Source organism: Macaca mulatta, chromosome 19 (genome assembly GCF_049350105.2).
Source record: "Macaca mulatta isolate MMU2019108-1 chromosome 19, T2T-MMU8v2.0, whole genome shotgun sequence".
NCBI classification, from domain to species: domain Eukaryota; kingdom Metazoa; phylum Chordata; class Mammalia; order Primates; family Cercopithecidae; genus Macaca; species Macaca mulatta.
In genome coordinates this window covers 45,903,536-45,929,204 of record NC_133424.1, presented here as the reverse complement: position 1 = coordinate 45,929,204, position 25,669 = coordinate 45,903,536, and the positions used below count along the sequence as shown (strand labels likewise).

The 25,669-nt window shown below is 44.5% G+C and overlaps 2 long non-coding RNA genes and 1 pseudogene across 2 annotated transcripts in view; 1 reads left to right on the top strand and 2 right to left on the bottom strand.

The window, feature by feature from the left end:
- The window catches only part of LOC144337405 (uncharacterized), a 40,232-nt gene that overhangs the window by 12,821 nt on the left and 1,742 nt on the right, over positions 1-25,669 (bottom strand). Inside the window, exon 2 of the long non-coding RNA XR_013410478.1 lies at positions 15,241-15,513. This is a non-coding gene — a long non-coding RNA (uncharacterized LOC144337405). The remainder of the gene's footprint in view (positions 1-15,240; positions 15,514-25,669) is intronic.
- On the top strand, positions 8,525-9,054 carry LOC706177 (large ribosomal subunit protein uL24 pseudogene; annotated as a pseudogene).
- On the bottom strand, positions 19,875-25,491 carry LOC144337400 (uncharacterized). Its single transcript, XR_013410473.1, has 2 exons — positions 23,690-25,491; positions 19,875-23,186 (listed from the first exon to the last, which is right to left on the bottom strand). It is a non-coding gene; the product is annotated as an uncharacterized LOC144337400 (long non-coding RNA).

Here is a 25,669-nt window from a genome sequence, read left to right as displayed (position 1 = left end):
ATAAATGTGGTGTATCTCTCCATTTATTTAGATCTTTAATTTTCTTCCACAATATTTTGTAGTTTCCAGTGTACATCTTATATGTATTTCAGTTGCACATCTTATATGTCTCAAGTTTATGTTGTATGCTCTTGTAAAAAGCCAGCACTTTGGGAAGCTGAGGCAGGCACATCACCTGAGGTCAGGAGTTCAAGATCAGGCTGGCTAACATGGTGAAACCCCATTTCTACTAAAAATACAAAAAATTACCCAGGAATGGTGGTGTGAGCCTGTAATCCCAGCTACTCGGGAGGCTGAAGCAGGAGAATCACTTGAACCGGGAGGTGGAGGTTGCAGTGAGCCGAGATCATGCCATTGTACTCCAGTTTAGGCAACAACAGTGAAAATCCTTCTCAAAAATAAAAGTACTTTTTAAATTTCAGTTTCAAATTGATCATCATACATAGAAGTACAATTTTTATAAAAATCATTGTCTGCCCTGGAAACTATAATTTCATTTATTCTACATTTTTGTTTGTAGATTCCATGGGATTTTCTCCGTTAATATTTATGTTGTATCAGGGGAACCCATCCCCAATATTTCAACGTAAGTTCTTTCTATTTTCCCTAAGTGTTGGCCAATCTGAGAAATAAGAGAAAGAGTACAAAGAGAGGAATTTTACAGCTGGGCCTCCAGAGGTGACATCACATAATGGTAGGACCGTGATGCCCACCTGAGCTGCAAAACCAGCAGGTTTTTATTAAGGACTTCAAAAGGGGAGGGGATGTACGAATAGGGAGTAGGTCACAAAGATCAGATGCTTTTGAGGCCAATAAAGATCACAAGGCAAAGGGCAAAGCAAAGATCACAAGGCAAAGGGCAAAATCAGAATTTCTGATGAGGGTCTATGTTCAGCTGTGCATGTATTGTCTTGATAAACATCTTAAACAACAGAAAACAGGGTTCCAGAGCAGAGAACCGGTCTGACTCCAAATTCACCAGGGTGGGGTTTTTCCCCACCCCAGTGATCCTGAGGGTACAGAAGGAGACCAGGCATATTTCAGTCCTTATCTCAACTGCATAAGACAGACACTCCCAGAGCAGCCATTTATAGACCTCCCCTCAGGAATGCAATTCTTTTCCCAGGGTCTTAATTATTAATATTCCTTGCTAGGAAAAGAATTCAGCGATATCTTCCCCACTTTCACGTCTGTTTATAGGCTCTCTGCAAGAAGAAAAATATGGCTCTCTTTGCCCGACCCCACAGGCAGTCAGACCTTATGGTCATCTTCCCTTGTTCCCTAAAATCACTGCTATTCTGTTCTTTTTCAAGGTGCACTGATTTCACATTGTTCAAACACACATGTTTTACAATCAATTTGTACAATAGTGGTCCTGAAGTGACATACATTCTCAGGTTACAAAGATAACAGGATTAAGAGATTAAACACAGGCATAAGAAATTATAAGAGTATTATTTGGGAACTGATGAATGTCCATGAAATTTTCACAATTTATGTTCAGAGATTGCAGTAAAGACAGGCGTAAGAAATTATAAAAGTATTATTTAGGAACTGACATAGGTCCATATTAAAATGAAATCTTCACAATTTATGTTTCTCTGCCGTGGCTCCAGTCAGTCCCTCCATTTGGGATCCCTGACTTCCCACAACAATGTTATCTAAAAATAAGTTCAATTTTATTTGTTTTCAAACTGGTCACTGTGAAATTTATTGGAATAAGATTATTCATATTATTCCTTATTACCCTTTTAGAATCTGTAAAAACTGGGTGTAGTGGCACACTCCTGTAGGCCCAACTACTCTGGAGGCTGAAGCAAGTGGATTGATTTAGCCCAGGAGTTCCAGGCTGCAGTGAGCCATGGTCATGCCACTGCACTCCAGGTGGGGTGTAAGAATAAATAAATAAATGAATAAATAAAATCTATAGTATCTAGTGATGTCACCTCACCTGTACCTAACATTGGTAATTTGTGTTTTCTCACATTATTTCATGCTAGATCCACAAAGGTGGATCTCTTTTATTGATCTTTTCAAAAAATCAGTTATTGGTTTCACTGGTTTTTCTCCATTGTTATTTTGTTTTCCATATCATTAAGTTTTCTCTGATCTTTATTATTGCCTTCTTGTTTTGAGTTTCAGTTGTCCTTTTTGAAGTTTTTTAGGTTGAATCTGTCATTGATTTGACACATTTCTTTCCTGAGATAGGAATTTTAACCTATAAATTTAGCAGCATCCACAATTCTTTTTTGGTTCAGATGGAGTCTTGCTCTGGCACCCAGGCTGGAATGCAGTGGCAGGATCTCGGCTCACTTGCAACCTCTGCCTCCTGGGTTCAAGCAATTCTCATGTCTCAGCCTCTCAAGTAGCTGGGATTAGAGGTGCACGTCACCACCACCAGCTAATTTTTGTATTTTTATTAGAGACAGGGTTTCAACATGTTGGCCAGGCTGGTCTCAAACTCCTGACCTCAGGTGATCTGCCTGCCTTGGCCTCCCAAAGAGCTGGGATTACAGGCAGGAGCCACTGCACCTGGCCCCACAATTCTTTTTGTATGCTGTACTGTCGTGTAGTATGATACTGGCCTAGCAATGCTCTAGTCTTATCCCTGGAGATTCCTGGGTATCCATCTTTAATGCTCGGTAAAATAAATGAGCAAAATTTATGATGAGCTCTTCAAAATCTAAAATCCCGAAGGGTAGCTGGCAAGATGACGGAATAGGAACAGCTCCAGTCTGCAGCTCCCAGTGAGATCAATGCAGAAGGCAGGTGATTTCTGCATTTCCAACTGAGGTACCCAGCTCATCTCATTGGGACTGGTTAGACAGTGGGTGCAGCCCACCGAGGGTGAGCAGAAGCAGGGTGGGGCGTCGCCTCAACAGGGAAGCACAAGCGATTGAGGAACTCTCTCCCCTAGCCAAGGGAAGCTGTGAGGGACTATGCTACGAGGAATGGTGCATTCCGGCCCAGATACTACGCTTTTCCCACAGTCGTCACAACCCACAGACCAGGAGATTCCCTCTGGTGCCTACACCACCAGGGCCCTAGGTTTCAAGCACAAAACTGGGCAACCATTTGGGCAGACACCAAGCTAGCTGCAGGAATTTCTTTTCATACCCCAGTGGCACCTGGAATGCCAGCAAGACAGAACTGTTCACTCCCCTGGAAAGGGGGCTGAAGCCAGGGAGCCAAGTGGTCTAGTTCAGTGGATCCCACTCCCACAGAGCCCAGCGAGCTAAGATCCACTGGTTTGAAATTCTCGCTGCCAACACAGCAGTCTGAAGTTGACCTGGGACACTCAAGCTTGGTGCAGGGAGGGGCGCCCACCATTACTAAGGCTTGAGTAGGTGGTTTTCTCCTCACTACATAAACAAAGCCACTGGGAAGTTCAAAATGGGCAGAGCCCCCCACAGCTCTGCAAACCTGCTGTAGCCAGACTGCCTCTCTAGATTCCTCCTCTCTGGGCAGGGCATCTCTGAAAGAAAGGCAGCAGCCCCAGTCAGGAGCTTATACATAAAACTCCCATCTCCCTGGGACAGAGCACCTGGGGGAAGGGGCAGCTTTGGGCACAGCTTCAGCAGACTTAAACATTCTTGCCTGCCAGCTCGGAAGAGAGTAGCAGATCTCCCAGCACAGCACTCGAGCTCTGCTAAGGGACAGACTGCCTCCTCAAGTGGGTCTCTGACCCCCATGCCTCCTGACTGAGAGACAACTCCCAGAAGGGGTCGACAGACACCTCATAGAGGAGAGCTCCGGCTGGCATCTGGTGGGTACCCATCCAGGATAATGTTTCATGAGGAAGGAACTGGCAGCAATCTGTGCTGCTCTGTAGCCTCCACTGGTGATACCCAGGCAAACAAGGTCTGGAGTGGACCTCCAGCAAACTCCAGCAGACCTGCAGCAGAGATGCCTGTCAGAAGGAAAACTAACAAACAGAAAGGAATTGTATCAACATGAACAAAAAGGACATCCACACCAAAACCCCATCCAAATGTCAATAACATCAAAGGCTAAAGGTAGATAAATCCACAAAGATGGGGAGACACCAGTGCAAAAAGGCTGAAAATTCCAAACACCAGAACACCTCTTCTCCTCCAAAGGATCACAACTCCTCACCAGCAAATGAACAAAACTTGACAGAAAATGAGTTTGACGAATTGACAGAAGTAGGCTTCAGAAAGTGGGTAATAACAAACTCCTCCGAGCTAAAGGAGCAGGTTCTAACCCAATGCAAGGAAGCTAAGAAACTTGAAAAAAGGTTAGACGAATTGCTAACTAGAATAACCAGTTTAGAGAAGAACATAAATGACCTGATGGAGCTGAAAAACACAGCACAAGAAATTCGTGAAGTATACACAAGTATCAATAGCCGAATTGATCAAGCGGAAGAAAGGATATCAGTGACTGAATATCAACTTAATGAAATAAAGTGTGAAGACAAGATTAGAGGAAAAAATTGAAAAGGAATGAACAAAACCTCCAAGAAATATGGGACTACGTAAAAAGACCAAACCCATGTTTGATTGGTGTACCTGAAAGTGATGGGGAGAATGGAACCAACTTGGAAAACACTCTTCAGGATATTATCCAGGAGAACTTCCCCAATCTAGCAAGACAGGCCAACATTCAAATTTAGGAAATACAGAGAACACCACAAAGATACTCCTTGAGAAGAACAACCCCAAGACACAAAATCATCAAATTCGCCAAGGTTGTAACGAAGGAAAAAAAACGTTAGGGGCAGCCAGAGAGAAAAGTCGGGTTACCCACAAAGGGAAACCCATCAGACTAACAGTGGATCTCTCTGCAGAAACCCTACAAGCCAGAAGAGAGTGGGGGCCAATAGTCAACATTCTTGCAGAAAAGAATTTTCAATCCAGAATTTCATATCCAGCCAAACTAAGCATCATAAGCAAAGGAGAAATAAAATCCTTTACAGACAAGCAAATGCTGAGAGATTTTGTCACCACCAGACCTGCCTTACAAGATTTCCTGAAGAAAGCACTAAACTGGGAAAGGAAAAATTGGTACCAACAACTGCAAAAACATGCCAATTTGTAAAGACCATCGACACTATGAAGAAACTGCATCAACTAATGTGCAAAATAAACAGCTAGCATCATAATGACAGGATCATATTCCCACATAATAGTATTAACCTTAAATGTAAATGGGCTAAATGCCCCAATTAAAAGACATAGACTGGCAAATTGGATAGAGTCAAAACCCATCAGTGTGCTGTATTCAGGAACCCCAGCTCATGTGCAAAGACACATATAGTCTCAAAATAAAGGGATGGAGGAATACTTACCAAGCAAATGGAAAGAAAAAAAAAAAAAAAAAAAGCAGGTGCTGTAATCCTCATCTCTGATAAAACAGACTTTAAGCCAACAAAGATCAAAAGAGACCAAAAAAAGGGCATTACGTAATGGTAAAGGGATCAATTCAACAAGAAGAGATAAGTATCCTAAATATATATGCACCCAATACAGGAGCACCCAGATTCATAAAGCAAGTTTTTAGAGACCCACAAAGAGAGACTTAGACTCCCACACAATAATAGTGGGACATTTTAACACCCCACTGTCAATATTAGACAAATCAACAAGACAGAAAATTAACAAGAATATTCAGGACTTGAACTCAGCTCTGGACCAAGCGAACCTAACAGACATCTACAGAACTCTCCACCCCAAATCAACAGAATATACATCCTTCTTAGCACCACATTGCACTTACTCTGAAATTGACCACATAATTGGAAGTAAAACATTCCTCAGCAAATGCAAAGGAATGGAAATCGTAACAAACAGTCTCTCAGACTACGGTGCAATCAAATTAGAATTTAGGATTAAGAAACTCACTCAAAACCGCACCACTACATGAAACTGAACAACCTGCTCCTGAATGACTCACTACTGGGTAAATAATGAAATGAAGGCAGAAATAAACAAGTTATTTGAAGCCAATGAGAACAAAGACACAATGTACCAGAATCTCTGGGACACATTTAAAGCAGTGTTTAGAGGGAAATTATTGCACTAAATGCCCACAAGAGAAAGCAGGAAAGATCTAAAAACAACACCCTAATATCACAATTAAAAGAACTAGAGAAGCAAGAGCAAACAAATTCAAAAGCTAGCAGAAGACAAGAAATAACTAAGATCAGAGCAGATCTGAAGGAGATAGAGACACGAACAACCCTTTAAAAAAAATCAATGAATCCAGCAGCTGGTTTTTTGAAAAGATCAACAAAACAGATAGATCACTAGCCAGACTAATAAAGAAGAAAAAAGAATCAAATAGACAAAATAAAAAATAATAAAGGGGATATCACCACTGATCCCACAGAAATACAAACTACCATCAGAGAATACTATAAACACCTCTATGCAAATAAACTAGAAAATCTAAAAGAAATGGATTAAATTCCTGGACACATACACCCTCCCAAGTCTAAACCAGGAAGAAATTGAATCCCTGAATAAATCAATAACAAGTTCTGAAATTGAGGTAGTAATAGCCTACCAACAGAAAAAAATCCAGGAGCAGATGGATTCACAGCCCAATTCTACCAGAGGTACAAAGAGGAGCTGGTACCATTCCTTCTGAAACTATTCCAATCAATAGAAAAAGAGGGAATCCTAACTCATTTTATAAGACCAGCATCATCCTGATACCAAAACCTGGCAGATGCACAACAAAAAAAGAAAATTTCACGCCAACAGCCCTGATGAACATCAATGTGAAAATCCTCAATAAAATACTAGCAAACCAAATCCAGCAGCACATCAAAAAGCTTATCTACCACGATCAAGTCAGCTTCATCCCTGGGATGCAAGGTTGATTCAACATATGCAAATCAATAAACGTAATCCATCACATAAATAGAATCAATGACAAAAACCACATGATTATCTCAATAGATACAGAAAAGACCTTCGACAAAATTCAACACCACTTCATGCTAAAAACTCTCAATAAACTAGGTATTGATGGAACGTATCTTAAAATAACAAGAGCTATTTATGACAAACCCACAGCCAATATCATACTGAATGGGCAAAAACTGGAAGCATTTCCTTTGAAAACCAGCACAAGACAAGGATGCCCTCTCTCACCACTCTGATGCAACATACAGTTGGAAGTTCTGGCCAGGGTAATCAGGCAAGAGAAAGAAATAAACGGTATTCAATTAGGAAAAGAAGAAGTCAAATTGTCTCCGTTTGCAGATGACATGATTGTATGTTTAGAAAACCCCATCATCTCAGCCCGAAATCTCCTTAAGCTGATAAGGAGCAACTTAAGGAGCAACTTAGGATAAGCAACTTCAGCAAAGTCTCAGGATACAAAATCAATGTGTAAAAATCACAAGCATTTCTATATACCAATAATAAACAGCCAAATCATGAGTTAACTCCCATTTACAATTGTTACAAAGAGATTAAAATACCTAGGAATGCAACTTACAAGGGGTGTGAAGGACCTCTTTGAGGAGAACTACAAACCACTGCTCAAGGAAATAAGAGAGGACACAAACAAATGGAAAAACATTCCATGCTCATAGATTGGAAGCATCAATATCATGAAAATGGCCATACTGCCCAAAGTAATTTATAGATTCATTGCTATCCCCATCAAGCTACCATTGAATTTCTTCACAGAATTAGAAAAAACTACTTTAAATTTCATATGGAACCAAAACAGATCCCGCATAGCCAAGACAATCCTAAGCCAAAAGAACAAAGCTGGAGGCATCACGCTACCTGACTTCAAAGTATACTACAAGTCTACAGTAACCAAAACAGCATGGTACTGGTGCCAAAACAGATATATAGACCAATGGAACAGAATAGAGGCCTCAGAAATAATGCCACACATCTACAACCATCTGATCTTTGACAAACCTGACAAAAACAAGCAATAGGGAAAGAATTCCCTATTTAATAAATGGTGTTGGGAAAACAGGCTAGCCATATGCAGAAGACTGAAACTGGGCCCCTTCCTTACACCTTATACAAAAATTAACTCAAGATGGATTAAAGACTTAAATGTAAGACATAACACCATAAAAACCCTAGAAGAAAACCTAGGAAATACCATTCAGGACATAGTCATGGGCAAAGACTTCATGACTAAAACACCAAAAGTAATGGCAACAAAAGCCAAAATAGAAAATGGGATCTAATTAAACTAAAGAGCTTCTGCACAGCAAAATAAACTGTCATCAGAGTGAACAGGTAACCTACAGAATGGGAGAAAATTTCTGCAATCTATCCATCTGACAAAAGGCTAATATCCAGAATCTACAAAGAACTTAAACAAATTCACAAGAAAAAAACAACCCCATCAAAGTGGGTGAAGGATATGAACAGACACTTCTCAAAAGAAGATATTTATGCAGCCAACAAACATATGAAAAAAAGCTCATCACACTGGTCATCAGAGAAATGCAAATCAAAACCACAATGAGATACCATTTCATGCCATTTAGAATGACGATCATTAAAAAGTCAGGAAATAGCTTTTCCCTTTTGTGGCCATCACCGAAGTGGGAGCGGCCAAAATGAAGTTTAATCCCTTTGTGACTTCCGAAGCAAGAATCGCAAAAGGCATTTCAATGCACCTTCCCACATTCGCAGGAAGATTATGTCTTCCCCTCTTTCCAAAGAGCTGAGACAGAAGTACAACGTGCGATCCATGCCCATCCGAAAGGATGATGAAGTTCAGGTTGTACGAGGACACTATAAAGGTCAGCAAGTTGGCAAAGTAGTCCAGGTTTACAGGAAGAAGTATGTTATCTACATTGAACGGGTGCAGCGGGAAAAGGCTAATGGCACAACGGTCCACGTAGGCATTCACCCCAGCAAGGTGGTTATCACTAGGCTAAAACTGGACAAAGACCGCAAAAAGATCCTTGAACGGAAAGCCAAATCTCGCCAAGTAGGAAAGGAAAAGGGCAAATACAAGGAAGAAACAATTGAGAAGATGCAGGAATAAAGTAATCTTATATAAAAGCTTTGATTAAAACTTGAAGCAAAGAAAAAAAAAAAAGTCAGGAAATAATAGATGCTGGAGAGGATATGGAGAAATAGGAACGCTTTTACATTGTTGGTGGGAGTGTAAATTAGTTCAACCATTATGAAAGAGTGTGGCGATTCCTCAAGGATCTAGAACCAGAAATACCATTTGACCCAGCAATCCCATTACTGGGTATATACCCAACGGATTATAAATCATGCTACTATAAAGACAAATGCACACGTATGTTTATTGTGGCACTGTTCACAATAGCAAAGACTTGGAACCAACCCAAATGCCCATCAATGATAGACTGGACAAAGAAAATGTGGCACATAATACAGCATCGAATATTATGCAGCCATAAAAAAGGATGACTTCCTGTGCTTTATCAGGACATGGATGAAGCTGGAAACCATCATTCTTAGCAAACTAACACAAGAAGAGAAAACCAAACACCACATGTTCTCACTCATAAGTAGCAGTTGAACAATGAGAACACACGGACACAGGAAGGGGAACATCACACACTGGGGCCTGTTGGGGAGTGGGGGGCTATGGGAGGGACAGCATTAGGAGAAATACCTAATGTGTAGATAGCGGATTGATGGGTGCAGCAAACCCGCATGGCACATGTATAGCTATGTAACAAACCTGCACCTTCTGCACATGTATCCCAGAACTTAAAGTATAATAAAAACATTTTTTTCAATCTAAAATCCCTCATGGCCCCAAGGGCCATTGTGTCTACCAATGGCTTTTGCTGTAGTCTGCATGTTTGTAACCCTCAAAATTCCTATGTTGAAATCTAATCATCAATATGGTGGTTTTGAAAGGTGTGGGACCTTTGGGAGATGATTAAGTCAACAAGTTGGAACTCCCATGAATGCGATGAGTGCGCTTATAAAAGAGGCCCCAAACAGCTGTCTTGACCCTTCAGCCACATGAGGACGCAGCTAGAAGACACCCTCTAGGAACCAGAAAGCAGCCCTCGCCAGACTCTGAATGTTCTGGCATCTGGATCTTAGACTTCTCAGCCTTCAGAACTACGAGGAATAAATCTCTGTTGTTTATAAGCAACTCAGTTTACGGTTTTTGTTACAAGAGACTGAACAGACTAAAACACCTTTACCTGGCATAAATGTCTAGACAACTGGTTCTGGTCATATAGCAAGAGAAACATAAAAGACCTTGCTAGGAACTTTTGCTCTGAGCTCTTCCAAAGTCAAGATTGACTGAACAGATGTTGTTGGCTCAATCAAGAAATGAAGCATGTCATGTATGAATATGAATTTTTGGGGTATCATTCCTGGAGAATTTGAGAATCTAAGTAAATATTAATAGAATTGATTATAAGCCATTTACTAAATTAAGAAGGAGCCTGATTTCTGCCTCATGCTATGATCTAATGAAATGACCAGAATTTTTTCTTGCTTTCAACAAGAAGAAAACCAGATGCAATATATGAAAACAGTAACACAATTTTCAGGCATTGGGGAAGAAGCAATGAAGGACTGGGATCTCAACGAAGAAGATACAAAGTATGTGTGTGATACCTAACCTTGTTTTAACCTGAATTGACGCTCCCTTAGCTGAGAGAGCCAGACAGACTCCATCTTGGCTCCTTCACTTACAGCTCCTTACCCGCCCCCTTCCTCAAGGACTTAACTTTTGCAAGCAGACTCCCAGCACATCCAAGGATGAAATTAACTGCTAAGATACTGTGGCAAGCGATATCCGCAGTTCCTAGGATTTCCTCCGGTTGATAACACACAAATCCCCGCGTCTATCACCTTGTGATAGATTTAAAGCCCCTGTACCTGGAACTGTTTGCTTTCCTGTAACCATTTATTCTTTTAACTTTTTACCTGCTTTACTTCTGTAAGATTGTTTTAACTAGACTCCCCCCTCCCCTTTCTAAACTAAAGTATAAAAGAAAATCTAGCCCCTTTTTTGGGGCTGAGAATTTTGCGCACTAGCCGTCTCTCAGTCGCCAGCCAATAAAGGACTCCTGAATTCATCTCAGAGTGTGGCGTTTCTCTGTAACTTGCTCAGTTACAACATTTGGAGGCCCCAGTGAGATTTTTTGCCACTGGATGAGAGCCAGACTCGTTCCAGGCTCCCCCAGGGCAAACAGCGGACTTATAGGGGAGGCGCCACCTGAAGATGTTCCAGGGGCCCATAAGACCCTGTCTTCCACAGGGAAACGGATCGGCCACCAGTGTGTGCCCACAAAAATTCAACTCCTGAGTCCTCAGTTTCTGATCCTGGGAAGGTAAGTCAGATCTGACTTTCCTTCTCTCAGGGGAAAGCGGCTCTGACAAGGGCCCTCCCTTTTTGACTCTGCCCGCATTCCAGGATGCTGGAGGACAGAGTCCTGGTTTTCTGTTAGGCCTCTCTGTTAAGACTAGTCTGTCTATCTCTCTTTCTCTCTCTCTTTCTCCCCACCTCTGTCTTTCTCTATCCTTCTCCTTCTCTCATTCAGGTCTCCCAGAGACCTCTGTTTTGGAACGGGAATAAGAAAACTGTTATAAATTCCGTGTGAATGAGTACGTGAATGTGGAGTTCAAGGGCTTGCACTTGAATTTCCAGTTTGTAGCTCTACGGTGAAAGTTACAGAGTTCGAGTGGGCCTTCACCTGCAGTTCCGTAGGGACCTCATAAGGCTTAAGGCAGCATCGGGCATAGCTCAATCCAAGCCGGGGATTTATACCAGCCCGCCAATGCTAAGAGGAGCCTAAGTACCCTCATGGGGAGTGGCCAGGTGAGCATCTGACTGATCCTATCATGGGACCCTCTCCCTTTGTCTGTCTATTAAAAAAATGTCATAATTGTTTATATGCCCAGGGTCTATTGTCTTGTTTGGTAACATTTTGTATGTCAGATCGTCGATACTGCCCCAGACAACTGGATAAGAACTTCTTCAAGGTCCTCAGTACTGATTTTCTATCACAGGAGGTCAAATTTCTCATCAGTCGTTTGGGCTGGACATCTCAGTCCTGCCCTTTCTGTCAGAAACAAATCAGGTGTTGTTATGGGAAAGAGTGTGGGAAACATTCGCCCGTTTGGAATTTCTGGCACCATAAAGGTTGCTGGCTTTTAGATTGCCACACACCATGCCCAAGTGACTAGACCACCTCCACATTAGACCAGTGGTGGATTCAAAATAGCCACCCCTCAGACCTCCTTGCTCATCTTTTCTGTCATCCCATAACTTTTTCCATGCCCCTGGACAAGGCACTGTGCAGGGAAACCTCCACCCATACTGCTCTACTCTGTCCAGAGGTCTCAGGCATGTCTCTTCGGGCTGCCAGACCCAGGGGCCAGGCACACCTCTGCCACTTTACGAAAAAAACAGCCTCCTTCCCCAAGGCAGGGGCTCCTGACCCACAAGCGAGGAGTGGAGGGTGATGGTGCCGGACCTCCTGCCCCAAAGACCCCCGCGGGCACCCGGCTCCTGCACCTTCAGGCGTCAAAGCCCCCAACTTCCCCGAGCACCAGTGCATCTGCACCCGGCTCAGAACGCAGGGGCCCAGGCTGCTGCGGTGACCTTGGCCCAGGGCCAGGCTTCTGAGCCAGGCTTGCAGTGCCTGACGGGGCCTGGAGGTGGGGCAGGGGAACGGCAGAGTCACCCTGGTGACCCAGCGCTGCCCAACACGCCTCCTCCCAGCCTGAAAAGATCTGAGTGGCCCCTTTTCCTCTTCATCCCCAGCCTTAACCCCATACATCTCGTTTTCCTGTGTCGCAACAAGTCCAGCGTCTCCAAGACTTGGCTCCGTCCTCCCTTTTTAAACCCTTAAAAGAAAAGGCCAAGTTTTAACTTTTTACCTTCAAGTCGTGGAGACACCAAAGATATGTAGGCTATAGGTTAAAAAGGAGGGGGGGATCACGTAGGTCCCACTGGCCTTGGACCCACCTCTTGTCCTCCCGCTAGATCTCAAAGCTTAAAGAGACAGTCCTTATGTGGCAAGAAGTGTTGACTATTGTTGTTTTCATACTTCTTCTGGTTATAATACTTTTGTCTTTCCTATACTACAGGCCCCCAGGTCATGAATTTATCTGTCTGTGCTGGGTTTACTATTTCTGCTCAAACCTTGTTAAATTGCCTCCAGAATGGGAAACTCTTCTTCCCAGCCTCATAAAGACTGGAGCCCTCTCCAATGTATGTTACAAAATTTCTCCCTGGGTTTCCCAGAGGATTATGGGGTCCACCTTAAAAAAGGCAAACTCCGGACACTCTGTGAAGTAAAATGGCCACAGTCTGGAACTGGGTGGCCCCCAGAAGGGTCACTGAATCTCACAGCTGTTCAGGTTGTGTGGCGGGTCATTGCTGGAACTCCCAGTCACCCTGATCAATTTCCCTACATTGATCAATGCCTGAGCTTGGTCCGGAGCCCTTCCCCTTGGCTCCGCTCATGCACCGTTCATAATCCTACCTCCAAGGTCCTTTTAAGCCAGACCACACTTTTGTGCTGATCCTCAGCTCCCTTGGCTCCTCCTATATTGCCTCTCTCTGAAGAAGAGGAAAGTTTTCTTTACACAGTTCCACCGCCTTATAACCCTCCTGCTCCCCCAGAATCTTCCCTTGTCCCCTTGACTACATCTCCTGTGGTGTCCCTTCCTATTGCTTCCTGATTGTGGCCATGGCAGGAGGAGGTAGCCCCCCTCCTCCTGCTGAGAGAGGCACAAATCCCTTCGGGTGATGAGCGCTCAGCTCCATTCTTAGTTTATGTCCCTTTCTCTACTTCTGACCTGTACAACTGGAAGGCTCATAATCCCCTCTTCTCTGAAAAGCCCCAGGTTCTGACCTCACTGATGGAGTCCGTGCTCCGGACTCACCAGCCCACCTGGGATGATTGTCAGCAACTCCTTTTAACCCTCTTCACCTCTGAAGAGAGGGATCGTATCCGAAGAGAAGCCAGAAAGTATTTCCATACATCAGCCAGTAGACCCAAGGGGGAAGCCCAAAACTTCCTCGAGGAGGTTTTTCCCTCTACCTGGCCTAACTGGGATCCTAACTCCTCAGGTGGAAGGAGGGCTTTAGATGGTTTTCACCGGTATCTCCTTGTGGGCATCAAGGGAGCTGCTCAAAAACCCATGAATCTGTCTAAGACAACTGAAGTTGTCCAGGGGCCTGATGAGTCACCTGGAGCATTTTTAGAACGCCTCCAGGAGGCCTACTGGATTTACACCCCTTTGACCCGGCGTCTCCCTAGAATAGCAATGCATTAATTTGGCATTTGTGGCTCAGGCAGCTCCTGATATTAAAAGAAAATTGCAAAAGCTGGAGGGATTTGCTGGAATGAACATTAGCCAGCTTTTAGAAGTACCCAGAAAGTTTTTGACAATCGAGAGTTTGAAAAACAAAAATAGGCAGCTGCGGCAGCTGAAAAGGCCACTGAGAAAGCATCCAAAAGACAAGCGAAAATCTTAGTGGCGGCCATCCAGGAAGCCTAAAAGGAAGGGACCCCATCACAGAGCACTAGCCAGGGGACCCTGGCTAGCAAAGCATCATCCACTGGTAGTTGTAGAACTTCTGGCCACTGCCATGCCAGTCCAGGTAAAACAGTATCCTATGAGTCAGCGGCTACAGAAGGGATCGATCCCCATATTCAGTGACTATTACAAGCTGGCATACTCACACCATGTCAGTCTGCCTGAAATACTCCATTTTTGCCAGTCCAGAAACCCAGAACAAATGATTACCGGCCTGTACAGGACTTGAGGGAGGTTAACAAGCAGACAGTTACTGTCCATCCAACTGTCCCCAACTCTTATACTTTACTCAGCCTGCTCCCACCAGAACATACAGTATACACTGTCCTTGACTTATAGGATGCCTTCTTTGCTATTCCTCTGGCCCCCAAAAGCCAACCTATCTTTGCTTTTGAATGGACAGATCCTGGCTCAGAAGACACCATCCCATTAAGTTGGACTCGGTTACCTCAAGGCTTTAAAAATCCCCCCACCTTTTTTGGGGAAGCCCTCCAACAGGATCTTATGCCATTCCGAGCCAGTCACCCCAATTGTGCTCTTCTTCAGTACGTAGACAACTTTTATCAGCTACTGAAACTACTGACAGCTGCCTGCAATATACTAGGGACCTACTTTACCTCCTTCAGGAGCTTGGGTATTGGGTCTCAGCCAAAAAGGCCCAGCTTTTTCTTCCCAGAGTGTCCTACCTAAGGTACAAGATAAACAAAGGAAAAAGAGCACTCACCAGCGCCCGGAAGGAAGCCATCTTGCGAATCCCCACTCCCACCACCAAGAGGCAGACATTACCACACCTGTCCATGACTGCCAAGAACTGTTGGAGACTACAGAAACCGGCCGACCTCATCTGCAGGATGTGCCTTTAAAGGAGGCAGACGCCACCGTGTTTAAAGACAGTAGCAGTTTTCTTGAGCAGGGAGTTTGAAAGGTTGGTGCTGCCGTCACTATGAAGATGGATATACTGTAGGCCCAAGCACTGCCAGCAGGTGGCTGTAATTCACTGCAAAGGAAATCAAAAAGAAGACATGGCCATTGCCCGTGGTAACCAAAGAGCAGACTCTACAGCCCAGGAAGCAGCTTGACTCCCAGTCGCGCCTCTGACCCTGCTGCCTGCAGTGTCCTTTCCACAACCTGACTTGCCAGATCATCCAAAATATTCCCCAGAGGAGGAAAAACAGGCTTCAGATCTTCAGGCCAGTAAAAATAAGGAAGTCTCTCCAACAGGTACAAGACATCATCCAGCCACTTGTCCAGGGAGCTCACCCTAATCCAGTTCCTGACCAGACGGGGCCCTGCCACTCTTTACAGCTGGGTGACCTGGTGTACGTTAAAAAGTTTCAGAAAGAAGGATTCACTGCTACCTGGAAAGGACCTCATACCGTCATCCTCAACACACCAACAGCTCTGAAAGTGGATGGCATTCCAGCTGGGATTCATCACTCTCACATCAAAAAGGCCAACAGAGCCCAACAAGAAACATGGGTCCCAAAGCCTGGGCCAGGCTCCTTAAAACTGTGCCTAAGTCAACTGAAGCCATCAGATTAATTCTTTTTATTTACCTCTATTGTTTGTTTCTGCCCATTATGCTTTTGCCCCATCCTACTCTTTCCTCCTCACTTCTTTCACAACAGGACGTGTGTCTGCAAACACTACTTGGAAGGCAGGAACCTCCAAGGAAGTCTCTTTTGCAGTCGATTTATGTGCTTTGTTCCCAGGGCCTGCCCGTGCCCCATGAAGAACAATGCAATCTGCCTGTCATAGCAGCAGGGAACATCGACCTTGCTGCGGGATTTGGACACTCCCAAAGCCAGACTGGATGTGAAAATTCCAAAGGTGCAGAAAAGGACTTCAGAATGTTGACTTTTACCTCTGTCCTGGAAATCACCCTGACTCTAGTTGTCGAGATTCTTACCAGTTTTTCTGCCCTGACTGGACATGTGTAACTTTGGCCACCTACTCTGGGGGATCAACCCAATCTTCAACCCTTTCCATTTAGCTCAGTGATATTATGGCATGTCATAGGGATTAAGGCTTTATAGCCCAGGATTTGATGTTGGAACTATGTTCACCATCCAAAAAAAAATCCTGGTCCCATGGAGCCCTCCTAAGCCAATCAGGCCTTTAACTCATTTAGGTGACCCTGTGTTCCAAAAATACCCAGACAAGGTCGATTTAACTGTCCCACTGCCACTCCTGGTTCGCAAACCTCAGCTGCAATGACAGCACCTCCAACCCAGCCTGAAGTCCATTCTAGGCGGGGTACATCACCTCCTCAATCTCACCTAGCCTAAACTAGCCCAAGATTGTTGGTTGTGCCTAAAGGCCAAACCTCCATGTTATGTTGGATTAGGAGTAGAAGCCGCACTTAAAATTGGCTCTCTTTCTTGTCATACACGCCCCCATGCCCTCACATTAAGAGACGTGTCTGGAAAGGCTTCTTGTCTAATTAGCACTGGATATAACTTATCTGCTTCTCCCTTTCAAGCTACCTGTAATCAGTCTATGCTTACCTCCTTAAGCACCTCAGTCTCGACCAGGCACCTAACAATACCTGGTTAGCCTGCACTTCAGGTCTCACTCGCTGCATCAATGGGACTGAACCAGGACCTCTCCTGTCTGTGTTGGCTCATATACTCCCCCAGGTCTATGTGAATAGTGGGCCAGAAGGACAACTTATCATTTCTCCCCCTGAATTACACCAAGCCGCGCTACTCCTTGTACCCCTCCTGGCCAGCCTTAGCATAGCTGGATCAGCAGCCGTCGGCACGGCTGCCCTGGTTCAGGGAGAAACTGGACTAATGTCCCTGTCTCAACAAGTAGATGCTGATTTAAGTAATCTCCAATCAGCCATAAATATACTACATACCCAAGTGAAGTCTCTAGCTGAAGTAGCTCTTCAAAACCGCCAAGACTTAGATCTGCTATTTCTCTCTCAATGAGGATTATGTGCCGCTCTAAGAAAGAGCTGTTACTTCTATGCCAATCAGTCTAAAGTCATAAAAGATACTCTCCAAAAAGTTCTGTTACTTCTATGCCAATCAGTCTAAAGTCATAAAAGATACTCTCCAAAAAGTTCAAGAAAACCTAGATAGACACCAGCAAGAACGAGAAAATAACACCCCCCGGTACCAAAACATGTTTAACTGGAATCCGTGGCTAATTACTTAATCACTAGGTTAGCTGGACCCCTTCTCCTCCTATTGTTAGGCTTAGTCTGAGAGCCTTGTATATTAAATTGGTTTCTTAACTTTGCAAAACAACGCATAGCTTCTTTCAAGCTTACATATCTTAAAATGCAATAAAATCCCCTCGTTATAACTGAGGAATCAATGATTTGATTCCCAAAAACACAATGGGGAATGTGATACCCCACCTTGTTTTAACCTGAATTGACGCTCCCTTAGCTGAGAGCCAGACAGACTCCATCTTGGCTCCTTCACTTACAGTTTCTTACCCAACCCCTTCCTCAAGGACCTAACTTGTGCAAGCAGACTCCCGGCACATCCAAGGATGCAATTAACTGATAAGATACTGTGGCAAGCGATATCTGCAGTTCCTAGAAATTCGTCCGGTTGATAACACTCAAAGCCCCACAACTATCACCTCGTGATAGATTTAAAGCCCCTGCACCTGGAACTGTTTGCTTTCCTGTAACTATTCTTTTAACTTTTTGCTTGCTTTACTTATCTAAGATTGTTTTAACTAGACTCCTCCCCTTCCCTTTCTAAACCAAAGTATAAAAGAAAATCTAGCCCCTTCTTCGGGGCTGAGAGAATTTTGAGCACTAGCCGTCTCTCAGTTGCCGGCTAATAAAGGACTCTTGAATTCGTCTCAGAGTGTGGCGTTTCTCTGTAACTCGCTCAGTTACAACATGTGAGCCCTACAATTATTCCTGCTTACAATGTAGAAGAAAAATAAGTATATATGGCGACCATTGTGGGTATAATTTAGGTGGGATAATAGGAGAGAGGAGAGAGGCAGAGATTTGCAGAACTCTCCGTGTAAATCTTTGGCTAAGTCCTGATCTGCACAAGCATGACCAGACACTACCTGAGGTTTAGAAAGGAACCCCTACAAAGCAATGTCCCAATTATTTGAGCTCATCCAGGGCTGGGAACTGTGTGTTCACCTGCCAGTGCGGAACACCTATTAGTATAGAAAACACCAGATAGAAAGGTATACCTAAAGAATGAGGCTGACAGACTCAAGGCTGTTCTGGTCTTATACTAAAAAAGTTTAAAAGAGAAAGACCCAGTGCCAAGCAGGCAAGAGAAAAGCCTGCTGCTAAGTAATTTTATTGAATGGCATACCAAGGTCCAACATTGTTTAAAGCGATACAAACAAATACAACATTCAATGATGTAAAATTCAGTGTCTGGCATCCAATAAATAATAACCATGCACACAAAGAAGTAGTGATATAAAAATCATTAACCAGAAGAGTGAATTGAGAAGCACAGAAATGATGAAAATGATGAAATTAGTGGACAAATATGCTGTATAGCTTTTATAACTATCCAGCATTTGTTTGGGGAAAATAAAACTTGATAATGAGAAATAGTACATATATATATATACACACACATATATATACAAATATATATACACACACACATATATATATTTGTGGTTTCTACTCCAACATCTAAAGACCTTGTTACTCCTATCCTCACAACAACAGAAAGTTGAACAAACTGAAAATCAGTAACTCTTCTTAGATCCATCAGAGAATTGAGTTCATAGGGCAAAGCAATGCCCCCAAAACTGGAGACACAGCAAATACAGAGGATCAGATTTTGAGAAGCAGAAGCCACTGGAGCCAGCAACTGATAGGTGAACAGTGATTAACAAATTGCTGGAGGCTAATGGTGGACAAGCTTGAGTCTTTTTTTTTTTTTTTTTTTTTTTTTACAACTTTAAGTTCTAGGGTACATGTGCATAACGTGCAGGTTTGTTACATATGTATACTTGTGCCATGTTGGTGTGCTGCACCCATCAACTCGTCAGCACCCATCAACTTAAAAACTCCTGGGAGCCCAGTCTTATCATGGGAGCAGCACCCGTATTTTCATGAGATTTACCTCCAGGAGACCCACCAGACTCTCATGATGAAGACTGGAGAACAATTATCTCATGCTTCAGGCAGGAAGAGGGGGAAAATAATCATTCTAAGACATACCCAAGGAAACATAGGCATTCTGAAATAAGCCCAGAGTATTCTGTGCTACGTAACAAAAGCCTGACCTCAGGAAACTACCAAATCGTATGTGACTTGTGAGAAGAACTAGTCAGTCGGTTCCATCTAGCCTTCCTATCTCAAATAAAGGTGTTGTACCCGAGCGAGTTAGAGAAATGCCACACTTTGAGACAAATTTAAGAGTCCTTTATTAGCCGGCGACCGAGAGACGGCCGAGAGACGGCTAATGCTCAAAATTCTCTTGGCCCCTAGGAAGGGGCTTGATTTTCTTTTATATTTCGGGTTAGGAAGGGGAGGGGGAGCTCAGTTGCAACAACAATTCTACAGAAGTAAAAACATGTACAAAGTTTAAAAAAAAAAAAAAAGACAAATGATTACAGAGAAACAGTTTCCAGGTGTAAGGGCTCTAAATCTTTCATAAGATGTTATATACGTGGGCTCTGCCAGACACAAACTCAAGGCTTTACGGTGTTATCTCTTGAGCAAAATCCTGGGAACTTCATACTTTGCTTGCTTCAGTACCTTATCAGTTAATTGGACTCTCTGATATGTTGAGAGTCTGCTTACACAAGTTAACTCCTTGAGGAAGGGGGTGGGTGGGGAGTCCCTGAAGCCTTGCCAATGACACAGCCAAATGGAGTTCGTCCGGCTTTCTCAGCTAAGGGAGAGCTTATTCATGTGGAAACAAGGCTAGGAGATTAAGGGAGAAAGGGAAAGTCTAAAAACAAAGTTAGTAAAAAAGCAAGGTTAGGTATTATATTCCCCACTTGTGTTTTTGGGGGAATCAAATCATTGATTCCTCAGTTATAACAAGGGGGTCATATTGAGTTTTAAGACACATAAGTTTGACAGAAGCTGTGCGTTGCTTTGCAAAGTTAACAAACCAATTTAATATACAAGGCCCAAAAATTAAGCTTAACAGTAGGATGAGGAGGGGTCCGGCTAACGCAGTGATTAAAGTAGTTAGCCATGGGTTACAGATGAACATGCTTTGATACCAGGGGATGTTATTTTCTCGTTCTTGCTGACATCTATCCAGATTTTCTCGAACCTTTTGAAGAGTATCTTTTACAACTCCAGATTGATTGGCATAGAAGCAACAACTGTCTCCCAGATCTGCGCATAAACCTCCTTGAGAGAGGAATAGTAGATCCAAGCCTTGGCGGTTTTGAAGAACTACTTCAGCCAGAGACTCTACCTGGGAATGTAGTATATCTATGGCAGACCAGAGGTTACTTAAATCAGAATCTACCTGTTGAGATAGGGACATTAGTCCAGTTTCCCCTTGAACCAAGGCAGCCATACTGATAGCTGCTGATCGGGCTATGCTAAGGCCAGCCAAGAGGGGAACTAGGAGCGGGGTGGTGTGGTGGAACCTGGGATGTAACTCAGGGGGAGCGATGAGAACTTGTCCTTCTGGTCCACTGTACACGTATACCTCGGGAAGTACATGAACTAACACGCACAGGAGAGGTCCTGGTTCAGTCCCGTTAATGCAGCGAGTGAGACCTGAGGTGCAGGCCAACCAGGTATTGTTAGGCGCTTGGTAAGAGACTGAGGTGCTTATGGAAGTAAGCAGGGACTGATTACAAGCAGCCTGAAAAGGAGAAGCAGATAAGTTATACCCAATACTAATTAGACACGAAGCATTTCCAGACACATCTCCTAGTGTGAGAGCACGGGGTCGTGCATGACAGGATAGAGGGCCATGTTTAAGTGTGGCTTCTACTCCTAATCCTACATAAAAAGGGGGCTTTGCTTTTAAACATAGCCAGCAATCTTGAGCTAGTTTAGGCTGGGTGAGGTTAAGGAGGTGATGTACTCTGCCTAGTATAGACATCAGGCTGGGTTGAAAATGTTGTTGTTTTAGCTGGGGTTTAGGAACTAAGAATGGCGGTGGAACAGTTAAATCAACTTTGTCAGGGTGCTTTTGGAACACAGGGTCACCTAGATCAGTTAATGGCCCGATTGGCTTAGGAGGGCTCCCTGAGACCAGAATTTTCTTTTGGATGGTGAACATAGTCCCAATATCAAATCCTGGGATATAAAGTCTTAATCCCCATGACATGCCGTAATACCATTGAGCTGAATTAGGGTCATGGACAGTTATAGTAAGAGGATTACAATTTTTTCTAGTACACAATCTAGGACGAGAAGCACGACTTATGGAAAGAGTTGAAGATTGGGTTGATCCTCCAGAGTAAGTGGCTAAAGTTACACATGTCCAATCAGGGCAGAAAAACTGGTAAGTATCTCGACAGCTAGAGTCAGGGTGATTTCCAGGACAAAGATAAAAGTCAATATTTTGGAGTCCTTTTTCTGCACCTCTGGAGCTTCCACATCCAGTCTGGCTCCCAGAGTGTCCAAATCCTGCCGCAAGGTCGACACTTCCCGCCCCTGTGACCGGCAGATTGCGTTGCTCTTCCTGGGTGCGGGCTGGTTCTGGAAACAGCACACATAAATCAACTGCAAGGGAGACGTCCTTGGAGGTACCTGCCCTCCAAGTAGTGTTTGCAAATACACGTCCTGTCGTGAAAGAGGTGAGGAGAAAGGAATAGGAAGGCACAGAGGACATGATAGGCAAAAACAAACAAGAGAGGTAAATAAAAAGAATTAATCTAAGAGCTTCACCCGACTTAGGCGCAGTTTCAAGGGGCCTGACCCAGGCTTGAGGACCCATGTTTCTAGTTGGGCTCTGTTGGCCTGTCTGATGCGGGAGTGATGAATCCAAGCAGGAATGCCGTCCACCTTCAGAGCCGTTGGCGTGGTGAGGATGACAGTGTGTGTGTGGTACCTTCCAAGCAGGAGTGAGTCCTTCTCTCTGAAACTTCTTGATTTTTATTGGCTCCGAGATCTGAAGCCAGTTTTTCTTCTTCTGTTGAGTACGTGGGATTGTCAAGCAGATCTGGCTGTGAAAAGGATACTGCGGGTAGTAAGTTTAGAGGCGTGACTGGAAGTCAGGCTGAGTCCCAAGCCTCTGAGTCAGCTTTCTGGTTACCACGGGCAACGGCCGTGTTTTCTCTTTGATGTCCTTTGCAGTGGATCACAGCTACCTGCTGGGGGAGCCACAGGGCTTCAAGCAAAGCTAGAATTTCTCCTTTGTTTTTGATAGTCTTTCCTGCCGAGGTAAGTAGCCCGCGTTCCTGATAGATGGCTCCATGTACACAGTACAGTAGCAAAGGCGTACCTGCTGTCAGTGTAAATGTTAATACTATTATCCTTACCCCATCGGAGAGCCTGAGTGAGGGCAATCAATTCCGCTTTTTGTGCTGAGATGTTTGCTGGCAAAGCCTGGGCCCATAGCACATCTGTCTCCGTGGTAACGGCTGCACCAGCCTTTCATACCCCCTGCTGGAGGAAGCTGCTACTGTCTGTAAACACGGTGGCGTGCGTCCGCCTTCTTTAGGGGCGCATCTTGGAGATCAGGTCGGCCAGTTTCTGTAGTTCCTGACAGTCATGGACAGGAGTAGTGAAGTCTGGATCAGGGAGTAGAGTAGCTGGATTGAGACATCTTGAAGGAAAGTCAGACAAGGCTGATCTAACAGTAAACCCTGATACTGCAGTATGAGGGGCCGTAAGGGTTAAACTTTGGCCCAGAATTAACTTAGCCTCTTGGACTAGGTTTGCCGTAGCCCGCTATGGCTTGCAGACAACTTGATTATCCAGAGGCCACAGGATCCAGCCTCTTAGACAAATAGGCTACCAGGCGTCTCCAGGGTCCTAAAGTCTGAGTAAGCACCCCTTTAGCAACTCCCTGGCTTTCGTGGACAGACAAGTGAAACAGCTTTGAGATATTCGGGAGGGCTAGAGCAGGGGCTTCAGTTAATGCCTTTTTCAGGTTTTGAAAAGCCCGTTCTTCTGTGTCTGTCCAAACTAGCGGGTCATTCCCTCCTGTAGCAGTGTACAGGGACTTGGCAATCTCCGCGAACCCCAATATCCAGAGGTGACAATATCCCACGGCCCCCAGGAATTCACGTACCTGTCTCTTGGTGGTGGTGGTGGGAGTGGGAATTCATAGGATGGTTTCTTTTCGGGCACCAGTGAGTGCCCTTTTTCCTTGGTTTATCTTGCATCCCAGGTAGGACACTCTGGGAAGACAAAGCTGGGCCTTTTTGGCTGAGACTCCACACCAGAGCTCCTGAAGGAGGTAAAGCAGGTCTCTAGTATGTTGCAGGCAACTGTCCATAGTTTCAGGAGCTAATAAAAGTTCATGTACATATTGATGAAGAGTACAGTTAGGGTGGCTAGCTCGGCATGGTATAAGATCTTGCTGGAGAGCCCCTCCAAAAACGGTTGGGGAGTTTTTAAAACCCTGAGGTAATCGAGTCCAAGTCAATTGGGTAGCGTCCCCAGAGCTAGGATCTGTCCATTCAAACGCAAAGATCGGCTGGCTCTTGGGGGCCAGAGGAAGAGCAAAAAAAGCATCCTTTAGGTCAAGGACAGTGTATACTGTATGTTCTGGCAGGAGCAGGCTAAGTAGAGTATAAGGATTAGGGACGGTTGGATGGACAGTAACAGTCAATTTGTTAACTTCCCTTAAGTCTTGTACCGCCCAGTAATCATTCGTTCCAGGTTTCTGGACTGGCAAAAATGGAGTATTCCAGGCGGACTGACATGGTGTGAGCATGCCAGCTTGTAACAGTCGCTGAATATGGGGATTAATTCCCTGCCTAGCCGGCTGACACATGGGATATTGTTTCACCTGGACTGGCATGGCGGTGGCCAGGAGTTCTACAACCACTGGTGGATGGTGTTTAGCCAGTCCTGGGGAGTTTGACTCGGCCCAAACTCAGGAAAAGAGTGTAAGTCCAACAGGAGAGGATCAGTACTATTTTCCAGTGGTTGTGATGGAGAAACTAAAAGGTATTCCTCCGACAGAGGGGTAGTTAGCAGGAGTTGAGCAGTGGGGGGCGCTGTATTTCCTAGTGTGAGGTGAGCCTGCTGAGCTGAGAAGATAGAAGCCTATAACTTATGGAGCAGGTCTCATCCGAGGAGAGGAAAAGGACACTCTGGAACCACAAGAAATGAGTGAGTCACTCTTTCCTGTCCCAAGCTCACTTCTCATGAGTGTGTGACAGGATATTCTTGAATAGCTCCGATAGCTCCTTGTACAGCCACTCTCTTAGTAGAGACACTGCTCAAGGGGGTCTGCAGTACCGAATGCTCTACCCCGGTAGCTACTAGAAAGCATACAGGCTGGCCTCCCCACTGTAGCAGTCACCATGAGCTCCTGGGGGCCAAGAGCAAGGGAGCCCTGGCCCCGTCAGTCTTCAGGCTCTTCCGTAATGGGGAGGGTAAGGACCTTTTTCTTTTCTAATTTTTCCTCTGGCTGAAGCGGGCATTCCTTTTTCCAGTGTCCAGTCTGCTTGCAATAAGTACATTAGTCCTTCCTTAAGCGGGGCTGTCCACCTCTTTTTCCCTTCTGGTGGGGGAAAAAGGTTCCAAGGGAGCAGGATGGTTATAAGGCAGCAGGACTGGGTCGGGGAGACTCTCCTCTTCATCAGAGGGAGGCAATACAGGGGGAGCCGAACTGGCTAAGGGTCGAGACGAAAATGCGGTCTGGCTCAAAACGACCTTGGAGGCAGAATTATGAATGGTGCATGAGCGGAACCATGGAGGGGGGCTCCTGATCAAACTCAGCCATTGGTCAATGTAGGAAAACTAATCAGGGTGGCCGGGAGCTTCAGTAACAACCCACCACACAGCCTGAACAATTGCGAGGTTCAGTGACCCTACTGGGGGCCACCCGACTCCAAACTTTGGCCATTCTACTTCGCAGAGTGTCCAGAGCTTGCCTTTTATTAAGGCAGACTCCATAGTCCCCTGAGAAGCCTAGAGAAAAATTCTGCAACATACATTGGAGAGGGCTCCAATCCTTACAAGGCTGGAAAGAGGAGTTTCCCATTTTTGGAGGAAATTTAACAAGGTTTGAGCAGAGATATTAAACCCAGCACGGACA